The 13,941-nt window shown below is 46.8% G+C and overlaps 1 protein-coding gene across 1 annotated transcript in view; it reads right to left on the bottom strand.

Moving 5' to 3' along the window:
* BRD4 (bromodomain containing 4) overlaps nt 1-6,706 on the bottom strand; it is a 58,634-nt gene extending 51,928 nt beyond the window's left edge. Inside the window, 1 exon segment of the mRNA XM_037818634.1 lies at nt 6,523-6,706. The gene's annotated coding sequence lies outside the window, so the exon portion shown is untranslated.
* Nucleotides 6,707-13,941: the final 7,235 nt, after the last annotated feature.

Here is a 13,941-nt window from a genome sequence, read left to right as displayed (position 1 = left end):
ATCCCACCTAGTGCTGACCCCCCACTGCTCGGGCATACTGACCCACTCCACAAAGGGGACACCGAGGCTTAGGGAGAGAGCAAAGTAGAAAGGGGCAGGGCTGGAACCACCTGGCCACGAACCCCACAGCTCTGCCCTCTTGGGCACATGGCTCCACCAAAGCCCACCTAAGCTAGTTCCCGCAGCCCAAGGTTCCGAAACAAACTCCAGGCATAACACGCAAATGCTTGCCAAGGAAAAGATCACCAAATAGCCTATACCGTGGGAAGCCTCTATTTCTAAGTGTGCCCCAGCTCGAGAAGAACCAATGGCAAACCTACTCAAGCACCCTTAACCTGAGGTTAAATGCTCAGAGTCTCCGGCCAATCCCTTCTCTGAAAGAAACACGTGCTCCAACTGTATCTAACACAGACAGAGGGCATCGCACGTGGCTCTCCACTGTGATGGCCCCAGTAACGGTGACTGGCGTCATCCAGTCCTTCTTGGCCAAAAGGCCACACATCCACTGGGGGACAGCGACAGGGCTGTGGTTAGTCAGAACACCACTCCCTCGGCTACCCAGCTGCCTGATTCACCTCACGAAGCCCTCCAGGGAGACCCTGAGTTGTGGCACAAACCCTCCTGGGGACCAGAATCGCATCACCAAGACCAGTCAACCACAGAACCATGGAACCACGGAAGGTACACCAAGGCCGAGAGAGGCAGGGGAGGTTTGGTGGGTGCTTGGCCCAAGCTCTGGAAAAATCAGCCCATCAGGCCACCTTACCACTCTGTTCGGATAACCAGGTTTTAAAAAGGCAGTGATTACACTTGAGTCCTGCAGACACCTACGGCTGCCATTCCCTTGGATCACATCCCCACATTCTGCAGCAAACAATCCAGGGCAGATGCCCCCAGAGAAGGTGACACTTCCACTAAGCCCATTACCACCACTCCTAATCTATCATAAAAGCAACTGCACCGCCCCCCCCCCCACACACTGCCTCCTACACCAGTCTCCACCCACAGCTCACTGGGAAGGCACAGTGAGGAGGGGTTCTGCTATGTCCCTGGTGGGACCTTGTGGAGCGCCGGAATCGGCCATGTGCTCGCGTTTCCTCCCGCTTCCACTCGTCTCTGATCAATGAGTGTACGTGGCCACTGGGAGGTACCGCCTTCTTTCACCCCTGCCAGGAAGATGGGCAAGTGAGGTGCCAGGCTGCAGGGTACACCGCGGGCAGCAGGGCCAGGCTCGCCCCACCTGAGCCCGCTCTCCAGGTGGCATCCCAGTCCCTGGAGGGAGACAGCAAAAACCAATCAGGACTGGCCGCAAGAGGCTGCTGGAGGACCTTCACAGTCACCTTTCCAGAACATTCCAGGTTCCCGTCGCAAGCTCAGGAATTCCAAGGCTTGGTTTCAGAAAAACCAAAGTCCAACTCTGGACAACAGGAGGTAGAGATCAAAGAGCAAGATCTCGGAGCCACTTCTGCTTCTCAGAAGTCCTTCAAAACATGCTCTTACACAACTACCACCAGTGGGAAACTTTTTTTAAACCTCACTCTTAATAAATAAGACATTGTCAAGGCCTGACTGTAGAAATGGAAATTCATGCAAGCTTTCTAGAAGCACAATATGTATCAAGTTTTCAAAAATAGATACTCTTTGATCCAGTAATCCCCTTTCTTGATATTAAAAAAGAAAAAAACTTGTAAAAGAATTCAACGTTAAGAGTAAAAGAAAAGCATTCCAAATACAAATAAATTAGGGACAGTCATATGACAGAACAGTAAGCAGCCATTTAAGATGGAACATGTTGGAAATGGACACAATGTAACATTTTTAAAAAACCTTAAAAGTACAATCCAATCTTGTTAGTCATACATAGGAAAAAAGACTGGAAGGAAATAAAAAAGGGATTAAAAGAATTTTTAACATTTAATACCTTTAAAACGTTTTATTGAGATAACACATAGAACATAACATTTCCTGTTATAATATCTATCACTCTGTATTTTCCAAATTCTTCAAAATGATCACTACGGCTTTTATTTAAAAAACATATTCTTACATTGACAACATCTTGACCAAAAGGGGGATGCGAAATGAAACAAAGTTTCAGTGATTGAGAGATTCCAAATGGAGTCGAGAGGTCACTCGGGTAGGCACTCCAAAGCACCATATAAATACCCCTTTTTAGGTTTTAATGCATTGGAATAGCTAGAAGGAAATATCTGAAACTGTCAAACTGCAACCCAGTAGCCTTGACTCTTGAAGACGATTGTATAACAATGTAGCTTACAAGGGGTGACAGTGTGATTGTGAAAACCTTGTGGATCACACTCCCTTTATCCAGTGTATGGATGGATGGGTAGAAAAATGGGGACAAAAACTAAATGAAAAATAGGGTGGGAAGGGGGGATGATTTGGGTGTTCTTTTTTACTTTTATTTTATATTTTTATTTTTACTTTTTCTGGTACAAGGAAAATGTTCAAAAATAGATTGGGGTGATGAATGCACAACTATATGATGGTACTGCGAACAGTTGATTGTACCCCATGGATGATCGTATAATACATGAATATATTTCAATAAAACTGAATTAAAAAAACACAACACATCCTTACAATCTCAGTTTCAAACGACGCGGCCCAGCCAGCACTCCATCTCCCTTTGGGCTCAGTCAAGAAGACGGCAGGTGGCTGCCTTGCCCAGTCCCTGACACTGGACTTTCATCTGTGTCTTCAGATTGGAAAACGGCCCGTGATTTATACCATGACACAGTGACATCACTTAAAAGTTTGGAGCCCGTGTAGACTAGAAAAAATGAAAACAAAGTGTTTTTAAAACCGCCCTTTACACTAACAGCAATGAAAGTTTGGGGTGCCTCTGCCAAACTGTTTTCTATCTAACCAGCCTCCTGTTCTGGAGGCACGCGCACCTTCTCAAAGCCAGCAGGGGCTCAAACCACGCGGACCACACAACATGCCGGCATGCTGACACGGGGCACGGCACTTCCTCCTTCTGGGTGGCTGTATCACACGCCACTGGACTTTTCTTTTAAGCCCTCTGTGAAAGGATTCGAAGAATCACTGCAGTCAAAAAAATCACCGTGCCTCCTCAAAGGATCACATGTAGCTACCCTATGACCCAGCAATTCCATCCCAGAGAAATGAAAACATTCATCCCCACAGAGAGGTGTGTACGAGTGTCCATGGCAGCATGAGAATCACAATAGCTAAAAAACGGAAGCAATTCAATGTCCATCAGCTGATGAACGGTGAAGCAAAGTGAGGGCCACTCCCACAATGGAATAGTATTCAGCCATGAAAAGGGACAGCGTTCTGATCCATGCTACCACACGGATGGGCCTTGAAGATACTATGTGAGCAAAAGCAGCCAGACACACGAGACCATGCGCTGTATGACAGTACCGATACGAACTGTCCAGAATAGTCACATCTGTAGAGACAAAGCAGATTAATGGTTGCCGGAGGCGGAGGCGGGGAATGGGAAAGTGACTGCTAATGGAGAAATAATGGCTAATGGTTTCTTTCTGGGGTGGTGAAAATGTTCTAAAATTGATTGTGCTGATGGCTGCCCAATCCTGAGAATATAATAAATACCACTGAATTGCACACTCTAAATGGGTGAACTGCATAGTGCATTATTTCTCAATCAGGTTTTTATAAAGAAAAAAAACCCATTATTTGCTAGGATATTACGACATTGCGATGCTCAAATTATACAAAACTGGTGTTCAACAAACTGGTGTGGGGAGTTAATCCATTAACACATACCAAAAGAACAGTCGTGCTCAGAGATTTCTGCCTGCCCAGGTACTGACTGTTGGGGCAGACTGGCTGATCACACACATACACATACACACACACAATCAAAATATTCAAATGTGCTCACTGCTCAAAAAAAAGCGGTCATGTGCTGATCAACAACATGAGATTCACATTATGAAATGCTACCCATATGTGTTTGCTATACACGTCATTTCCCTTAAAAATACTTTTCCCAGGTCAGGGTTGAACCATAGCTCAAACCCGCTCACCACATTTCAAATAGTAGATGATGCCAGAAGCAATCACATGCCCGACTGCTTGGACTATGAACAAGTTGACTGCAATTTCTAGGGACCTTAGTGTTCCCCTGGCCAAAATTTACTTTCCTTTTATGTCACTAAAGACCAATTATGTCCATTGCTAACAATATTTTATTAAATGAAGATGGTGATGAGTCCTTTGCAAGGGGGATTATGGATGTGCAATTCTTGCTCAAAAAAAAAAAAAAAAAAGGCCAAATTCTTGCTCAATTATTTCTACAGTTTATTCATTCCACAAATATTTAAGGTACTCTCCCAGGAATTGAGATACAATACATAATAGAATAAGCAAAGCCAAACACACTCGGTCCTCTTGGAACTTCAATTAGTAAAAAATAACAATTTAAAGAATTTTTTTACAAATTCATGCCTTATGTTAAGCATCTTAACTTTCAGTCCATCTTCTTAATGAAACCTCAGCATCAGCAAGGAATCTTACCTTGCAAATTCCCAACATTTTCTACGAAGACTTTGGTAACATTAGTAGCAGCTGCCAGTGACAAACTTTTCTTTTCCTTTTACAGATTTGTCAGGGGCACAAAGACAAACATGGTCTACTTTAGAAGTTTACTCAAAACCAGAACTCTAAACACACAATCATGACACACGAGGACAGGGGGTTGTCAGAAGCAGATTTAACAGGCTGGTGTCTCCAAGTCCCTGAGATACCAAATGGCTTTTTGCATTTATTAAAAAACAAACAACCAAAAACCTCTCCAATCCTCTGGAATCTGTGACTTGCAGGTCATTCAATAACCAGAATTGTGTAAGATGAAAATATTGTAAAACCATCCCCCCCACACACCAAAGCAAAAATGCAATTTAGTACAAAGATCACGACTGGCTCAAAAAGATAAGTTTTGCAAGCAAAGTCTAAATCTCTTTAAACAAACCAATAATTTAATGGAATTTTTATTAAATGGCCAACGATTTTCTTGCCACTCAACTTTCTCCTCACCCACCAAGCTAGGGAAGCTAGAGATACGGACACCCTGGAAGAGCCAAACAATCCTTAAAACAGCAGCCACATCCAATGCTTTAACTTTCCTCTGTAGCAAAGTTCCTTGTCTTCAACAATTCTGCTGTGGTTGAATTGTAGGAGACAGAGAGGGACTGGCTACTTTCAGTTATAAGGTCAACAAGCCCATCCAGAAAAACTAATTTACTGCACAGCTGGGACCCTTAGATACTATGTTTCTTCGCTAGGTAAGGGGTTTGGTGGATATCTGGGCAAGCTGCATTTCTTCTCACATCAGGCTCTACCCTCCCCCCGTTTGGTCAGTGGAAACCATATGCGAGGTTTATCTTTCCCTGGGTGAAGTTTTGGGGGGAAGGTAACCCCCATCCAAGTCAAACCGAAAGGCACGTTTTATTAAAACACTGGCAAGGTCATAAAACGGACTGCACCATCCAAAACCTTCTTGAAAGTGAAAACACATTTATGAAGCCTTCCTGGTATCCCTTCCTTTACAACTTTCCAAGCACCACACATTCCAAGGACTACCAATTTAGGGAACCTGACAGCTCCATTCATAAATACCTCCCGACCACGATTACAGCGCCAAAGACCCGCGGGCTTGGAGGTACGCCGCGACTTGGTGTTTGTGTTTTTGTTTAAATTTTATTTTTGGAAGGACGGACTTGGACTTGGTGGAGCGCTCTCGAACGCCGGAGGCAGCGGACTCCGAGAGGTCACTTCTCGAATCCAACACACGCGTAAAAAAAACAAAACAAACAAACAAACAAAAAACCAAAAACCGAACCCAGCGACCAAGACACCACCAACTCCCCACCAGGCAGCTCGAAACACAAGCAATGTGTGTGTGTGTGTGTGTGTGTGTATTCAATGCACTCTCCAAAAAACAAAGCGTGGCCCCGAGTCAAACCGAGGTCAGCCTCCTCCCGGAGGAAGCACACGACTCACGCGCGGGCCGCGGCCCCCAGTGTCCGCACGGCCCACACCGCCCGCCGCGCGGGATTCCCCATCTTTAGCGAGGCCGGGCCTCGGGCGCATCGCAGCCGGCTGAAGTCGGGCTATTTCCGTTCCCGAGGGCAGGGGGGTGGGGGCTCTTTTCATTTCGCTGAATCACAACTCTCCCCCCACCTCCCATCCCTATCCCTCCCCAACCCCAGCCGCCGCACGCACCCGGCCCGGCGCATCGACGAGGCGGGTGGCAAGGCCGAGAGGCAGCACCCGCCAGGCAAAACAAAGCGCTCGGCCCGGGGCGGCGGGGCCGGCGGGCCGAGGGGGCCGGGCGCGCCCCCCAGGGCTCCTTCCTCCCCGCCCCCCGGGGCCCGTCTCCGGGCCGGCGCGCCGCGGCAGCCCCCTCCCTGCAGCCGGGGCCGGGCCCCTGCTCCGCGGGGCTCGCGGGGCGCGCGGACGGGCGGGCCGAGGGGGCCGGGGGCGCCCCCACGCCGGGCCGGCACTCACCGGGGCCCGGGCCCCGCGACGGCGCTTCCTCCTCCTCCTCCTGGACAAAATGGCGGCGGCAGGAAGTGCCGCGCTCGGCCCGCCCCCCGCCCGCCCCCGGCCCGCCCGCCGCGGCGCCCCCGGGCCCGTCCGCCCCCCGCTCGGCGCGCCGGGCCCAGCCCGGGGGGCGGCGGCCGCGCGGGCCAACGGCGGGGGGCGCGCAGGGCGGGCCCGGGCGGCGGCCGGAGGCCCGGCCCTCTCCCGACTCCCGCCCCCGCCGCGCCGATGGCGTCGGTGCGGGTGCCCCGGCCCCGCTACGCAAATGCGGGTGCGCGGCTGCCCGCGGGCCCCGCCGCGCCCCGCCGCCCCGGGCCCGGCCCCGCGAAGGGCACCCGCGCTCACCTGCGCGACTAGGGCCGCACGCCGCCCCGCCGGCAGGCCCGCTCTGCCGCCGCCGCCGCCTCCGGGCCGCCCGCGCGGGTCCGCGTCCGCCCGCTCCGCCCGCCCGCTCACGGTCCGCTCTCGCCCGCGGGCCCCGCCGTCAGCAGCCGCCGCCTGCCGCCGCCTCGGCTCCTGGGCTGCGGGAGAGCAGAACAAACAGCCCTGCCGCCGCCGCCGCCGCCGCCAGCGCGCTGACGTCACCGCGCACGCCGCGCGCGGCCCCGCGGCCCCCGCCGCCCGACGTGCGCGCTCCGCCCGGCGCCTGGCGCGAGCTTGCCGCGGAGTCCCGCGCCGTCGGAGGTAAGCCCGGAGCCGGGAGCCGGCGCGGGGGTGGGAGGGGGGGTGCCAAAGGAGGTCCTCCTGGGGGACCGCAAAGACTGGGGGGGCCCCTCACAGGCTGAGGGAGAGGCTGGGGGGTGGACCCCAGAGACCGAGGGGGAGGCTTGGGGGAGGATCCTAGAGACCGAGGGGGGGTTAAGGGGGGGCCCCAGAGACCGAGGGGGAGGTTTAAGGGGGGCCCCAGAGACCGAGGGGGAGGCTTGGGGGGGGCCCCAGAGACCGAGGGGGAGGCTTATGGGGGGACCCCAGAGACCGAGGGGGAGGTTTAAGGGGGGCCCCAGAGACCGAGGGGGAGGTTTGAGGGGGGCCCCAGAGACCGAGGGGGAGGCTGGGGGACCCCACAGACTGAGGACGGGCACCACAGACGGAGGGAGAGGCTGAGCGAGGAACCCAGAGGCCGTGGGGGATGCTTACTGGGGGAACCCACAGACTGAAGACGGGGTTCACAGATCAGAGGGAGAAGCCAGGTGGGGACCCCAGAGAGGGGGAGGCCTGGAGAGGGAACCTACAGACTGAAGGAGGGGCCTACAGGGGTGTCATGAGGGCTGAGGGGCAACCTGCAGACCTCAAGAGGGAACCCCACAGACTCAGGGCCAAGGCTGAGGGAGACATCCCAAAATTGGGGAAGAGTCTGATGATAGACCTTCAGGGAGAGGGGAGGACAGTCAGGAGAGACCCCCTAAGACTGATGGAAGTGGGGGGGGGGTTCTCCTGTCTGAGAGAGCCCCTTCAGCCCGGCTGCCCAGGTGGGAAGGCTGACATGGGGGCCCGGGAGAAGGAAAAGGGGTGCGAGGGGCTCAGCTGTCAGCAAGGCTGGGGAGGCGGGCTTCCTGACTGGAAGGTTCTGGACCCTGGCCTAGGGTGCCCTCTGTCCAGCCGGCTCCTGGCTGACTCCTCCCCAGCCTGAAGACCGGTCAGCTCCATGTCCCTGGCACCTGGATGTGTGACAGAAAATCACCCCGTTTCTTCTGGGGCTTGCAGAGCAGTCACGGCACAGACAGCGAGCGGCTCTTTATCAATGTTGGAGACTTTGATGATCCATCAAAGGAGGTCAGGCTTGGGTCTCTTGTAGCTTAAAATGATGATTCTCTGAAATTTTTCATTCGGGGGTCAGGGGATAACCACCTTTTCTCTCTTTAGCCCTTATTTTCACTCTGTGCATTTTCAGTCCCATCTTTTAAAAATAGAACGCAGACTCAGTTATTCAAAAAATTCTAGGTCATCAAGCATCTTTGTGACATCCCCTTATTTCACTGTGATTGTTCGCAACTCACCGAGGGCAGTAATCAATCGTTGATGGATCCTGGACAAAGTAAAAACTAAATTTTACCATTTAATGAAACGTGGGATAAGTTATTAGTTGCAAGAAGTGAAAGAGGTAATTGTAACGGCTTCGTCAAGCCTTCTTCTAGTTCCATTTTATGACTCATTAATTATTCTCTTTCTTTCTCATTGCAGAATATTGAAACGTGAATATCTTCTGGCTTCTAATTTTGCACACTCAGCAATTTGTGGAAGATGATCAGAAATGGAAAAATAATAAGGTGCAAGGGCTGTGTGAATGTGGAATAATAACTGTTTTTTTAAGGAAACCAGAATACATCCATTTTAGGCTTTCCTTCTCTCATCATTGTCTTGTCTTATTGCATTGTCCGCTTAATTTATTGTTGTGGCTGGCAGTAAATTGTGGAAATCATTTGGAACTGCCAGTTTGCAAGACACATGATAAAATCTGTCATTTAACTCTAGAGGCACACTTCGTTTTAGATAGTATCTGGCTTGATTTATGGGACCTGACTGGAGGCCTTTTGGCTATTGCTAGACATCAGATCCAACCTTAAGAAAATATGTAAGCTCCTAAAAGCAATTCCATAACTATTCCCAAAATATTTCAGCACGACAATATCTCATCCGTCTGACTTCAAAGTGCCTAGCAGATAGCTCAAACTCAAAAAATATTTATCCATTTGTGTCAGTTGAATGAGTCTTGTTACTTAACAGATTGCATTTTGAATAAGCAATTTTTACTTTCTCCTGATACCACTGTTTGCCATACTGAAACCCAGAAGAGGTTAAGAAAGATATTAAGGAATGAAACATGAAGTACATAATATAATTCTAAAGGCCAGTTTTTCATTTTATTTATTTTATTTTATTTTATTTATTTTATTTTAGAGAAGTTGTAGGTTTACAGAAAAATCATGTAGAAAACACAGAGATCCCATATACCAACCCCTGACACACAGTTTTCCCTATTATTAACAATTTGCCTTAGTGTGGTACATTGTTACAATGATGAAATGATATTACTATAATTATGCTATTAACTATAGTCCTGGTTTACATTAGGGTTCACTGTGTTGTACAGTCCCACGGTTTTATTCTTTTTTTAAATTTTTATTCTAGTAACATAACCTAAATTTCTGCTTTTAACCACATTCAGATTTATACTTCAGTGGTGGTATTTATGTTCACAATGTTGTGCCACCATCACCACCATTCATTACCAAAACTTTTCCATTGTCCCAAACTGAAACTCTATCAATTAAGTACTAACTCCCCATTCCCCACCCCCACCGCCACCACAGCCCCTGGTCACCTGTATTCTAGTTTCTGATTCTATGAATATGCTTATTCTAATTATGTCATATCAATGAGATCATACAATATTTGTCCTCTCGTGTCTGGCTTATTCCACTCAACATGATGTCTTCAGGGTTCATCCATGTTGTCACATGCATCAGGGCCTCATTCCTTTTTATGGCTGAATAATATATATATTATATATGTATATATCACATTTTGTTTATCCATTCGTCAGTTGATGGACACTTGGGTTGATTCTATCTTTTGCCAATTATGAATAATGCCGCTATGAACATCAGTGTGCAAGTATCTGTTCGAGTCCCTGCTTTCAACTCCTTGGGGTATATACCTATAAGTGGATTACCAGGTCATAAGGTAATTCTAGACCTTCTGAGGAACCGCCAAATTTCTCCACAGCAGCTGCACCATTTTACATCCCTATCAACAATGAACGGGTGTTCCTATTTCTCCACATTCTCTCCAACACCTATTTTGTTTGGTTTTGTTTTAAATAGTATCCGTTCTTGTGGGCGTGAAATGGTATCTCATGATTTAGATCTGCGTTTTCCTAATGGCTAATGATGTTGAGCCTCTTTTCATGTGCTTTTTGGCCATTTGTGTATCTTCACTGGCAGAATGTCTATCAAGCGTTTTGCCCATTTCTTAATCAGGTTGTTTTTCTTTTTGTTAAGTTGTGGGATTTCTTTATATGTTCTGGATATTAAACCCTTATCAGATATGTGCTTTCCAAATATTTTCTCCCACTCTTTATGTTGTCTTTTTATTTTCATGATGAAGTCCTTTGATGCATAAAGGTTTTAATTTTCACCAAGTCCCATTTATCTACTTTTCTTTTGTTGCTCTTGCATTTGGTGTAAAGTCTAAGAAACCACTGTCTAACACAAAGTCCTGAAGATGCTTCCCTATGTTTTCTTCTAGGAGTTTTGTCTTCCTGGTTCTTATATTTAGGTCTTTGATCCATTTTGAGTAAATTTTTGTATATGGTGTGAGGTATCCATTTGTTTCCATATGGATATTCAATTTTCTCTGCACCATGTGTTGTAGAGATTGTTCTTTCCCATTGATTGGACTTGGCACCCTTGTCAAAACTCGGCCATAGGTGTGAGGGTTTATTTCTGGACTTTCAATTTGATTCCTTTGGTCTACGTGTCTGTCCTTGAGCCAGTACCATGCTGTTTTGATTACTGTAGCTTTGTAGTAAGTTTTAAGATTGGGAAGTGTGAGTCCTCCAGCACTGCTGTTCTTTCTCAAGATGGTTTTGACTATGCAGGACCCCTTGCCCTTGCATATAAATATGATGATTGGCTTTTCCCCTTCTGCAAAGGCTGTTGCGATTTTGATTGGGATTGTGGTGAATCTAAATCGCTTTGGGTAGAATTGACAATATTTAGTGTTCCAATCCATGAACATGGAATGTCTTTACATTTATTTAGGTCTTTGATTTCTGTTAGCAGTGTTTTGTACTTCTCTGTATACAAGTCCTTTACATCTTTGATTAGATTTATTCCTAGATATTTGAATTCTAGTTTTACTGAGTGGCATTTTTGTCTCAATTCCTCTTCAAAGTGTTCATTGCTAGTGTATAAAAACACCACTGATTTTTGCATGCTGATATTCTATATTACCATGTTGCTGAATTCATTTATTAGCTTCAATAGCTTTGAAGTGTTTTTTTCAGGATTTTCTAAATATGGGATCATGCCATCTGCAAATAGTGGAAGTAGTTCTTCCTTTGCAATTTTGATGACTTTTATTTCTTTTTCTTGCCTAATTGCTCCAGCTAAAACCTCCAGCACAATGTTGAATGACAGTGGTGACAGTGGGCATCCTTGTCCTGTGCCTGAACTTAGAGGGAAGGCTTTCAGTCTTTCACCATTGAGTATGATCTTAGCTGTGGGTTTTTCAAATATACTTTTTACTGTGTTGAGGCCGTTTCCTTTTATTCCTAGTTTCCTAAGTATTTTGATCAAGAAGGGATGCTGAATTTTGTCAGATGCCTTTTCTGTGTCATTCTAGATGATTCTATTCTATTGATGTGGTATATTACATTAATTGATTTTCTTATCCATTGCACATCTGGGCTGGGATAAATCCCATTTGATCATGGTATATAATTCTTCTCGTGCTGTTGGATTTGGTTTGCTCATAGTTTGTTGAGGATTATTGCATCTATATTCATAAGGGTTATTGGTCTGTAATTTTCTTTTCTTGTGGTATCTTTATCTGGCTTTGGTATGAGTTATGTTGGCTTTTCTCAGAATGACTGGTAGACTTCCCTGTGAAGCCATCTGGCTGTCGGCCTTTCTTTGTTGGGGGGGTTTTGATACTGATTCAATTTCTTTAGTAGTTAGTGGTCTGTTGAGATCTTCTATTTCTTCTCGAGCCAGTGTAGGCTGTTAGTGTTTATAGGAATTTGTCCCTTTCATCCAGGTTATCTCATTTATTGGCATATGGTTGTTCAGTTTTGTGTTATTGTCCTTTTTATTTATGTGGGGTCAGTAGTAATGTCTCCCCTTTCGTTTCTGATTTCAGTTGTGTGTGTCCTCTTTTTTTCTTTATCAGTCTAGCTAAAGGCTTATTGATTTATAGAACCAACTTTGGGTTCTTTAATTCTATTTTTTAAAATTCTCTATTTCATTTATCACTGCTCTAATCTTTATTTCCTTCCGCTTGTTTGGGTTGGGAATCAGTTTGCTCTTTTTTCTAGATCCTCCAGTTGTGAGGATAGGTCTTTGATTAGACATCTTTCTTCTTTTTTAATGTACGCATTTAGAACTAAAAATTTCCCTCTCAGCACTGCTTTTGCTGCATCTCATTAAATTCTGGTATGTTGTGGGTTTTTTTTTTTTTTTTTAATCTGCCTCAAGATACTTCCTAATTTCCATTGTGTTTTCTTCTATGACACATAGGTTGTTTAAAACTTGTTTAATTTCCACATATTTGTGAATTTTCCAGTTCTGCCTGTTATTGATTTCTCGATTCATTCCATTGTGGTCGGAGAAGATACACTGTATGATTTCAGTATTTTAAAATGTATCACAACTCCTTTTGTGACTTAGCCGAGGGTCTATCCTGGAGAATGTCCCGGGAGCAGGATGTGTCTTCACTGGGAGTTCCGAAGCTCATCAACTTGAGAAAGCTGCTTGGCCTCCTCTGGGGGATCTGCAGCTGTGCCCACCGCACAGCCCAGCACTCCAGGTCCACAGAAACTCACACACACACTCAGGACCCAGACTTGACATTCAGAGAGCCCCGCCCTGGAAACAGAGGACACCCCTCAAGCGGTGTGGACAAACTGCTATGGCGGAGAGGAGCGGAGCCCAGCCTCGCTCAGCAACACAGTGGTTCTCACAGTTGTGATGTGGAGTCACATGCAAGGCACATGGTGCGGATGTTCAGATTCCATTTCTACGGGGATTTCTGAGACAGGCAACACAAACTCAGATTTGCAGGGAGTAAAAAACCCTAAGGAAACAAGCTAGTGATTCCCGTTAGACGTCAGCATCTCTGAGGTATGACGGGAAGGTTAAGTGGAGAGGAGCGGCTCTGTTTCTCAACTGTGGGCACTGTAATTATTCTACTAAACATTAGTTTTAGGCATCTTTTTCTATTTATATATATATATATATATATATATATATATATATATTTATTTATTTATTTTTATTTTTTTTAATTAACCAAAGCCCATTCTTTACCTTGGGGCTCACTCTGTGTTGCACGGGTTTATGGGTTTTGACAAATACAGCAGGGGACGTAGCTACCATTACAGTATCGTACAAAAATAGTTTCCCTGCCCTAGAAGTCCTCCATGCTCCACTTACTCATCTCTCCCTCCTCCCACGAGCCCCTACCAACCACTTATCTTTTTACTGTCTCTACAGTTTGCCTTTTCTAGAATAGTATACATTTAGAATCATCCAGTAGGTAGCTTTCCGGACTGGCCTCTGAAAGAAAAAAAAGAGAAAAACAAGAATGAACCTTGTACATGAGGAGAGCTGCACCTGCGTGACAGACGTCACTGGAAGAGCAACTGATGAAGCTGAATGTGCG

The sequence above is a fragment of the Choloepus didactylus genome, chromosome 25 (genome assembly GCF_015220235.1).
Source record: "Choloepus didactylus isolate mChoDid1 chromosome 25, mChoDid1.pri, whole genome shotgun sequence".
Taxonomy (NCBI): domain Eukaryota; kingdom Metazoa; phylum Chordata; class Mammalia; order Pilosa; family Megalonychidae; genus Choloepus; species Choloepus didactylus.
This window is presented reverse-complemented; position numbering and strand designations above follow the sequence as displayed.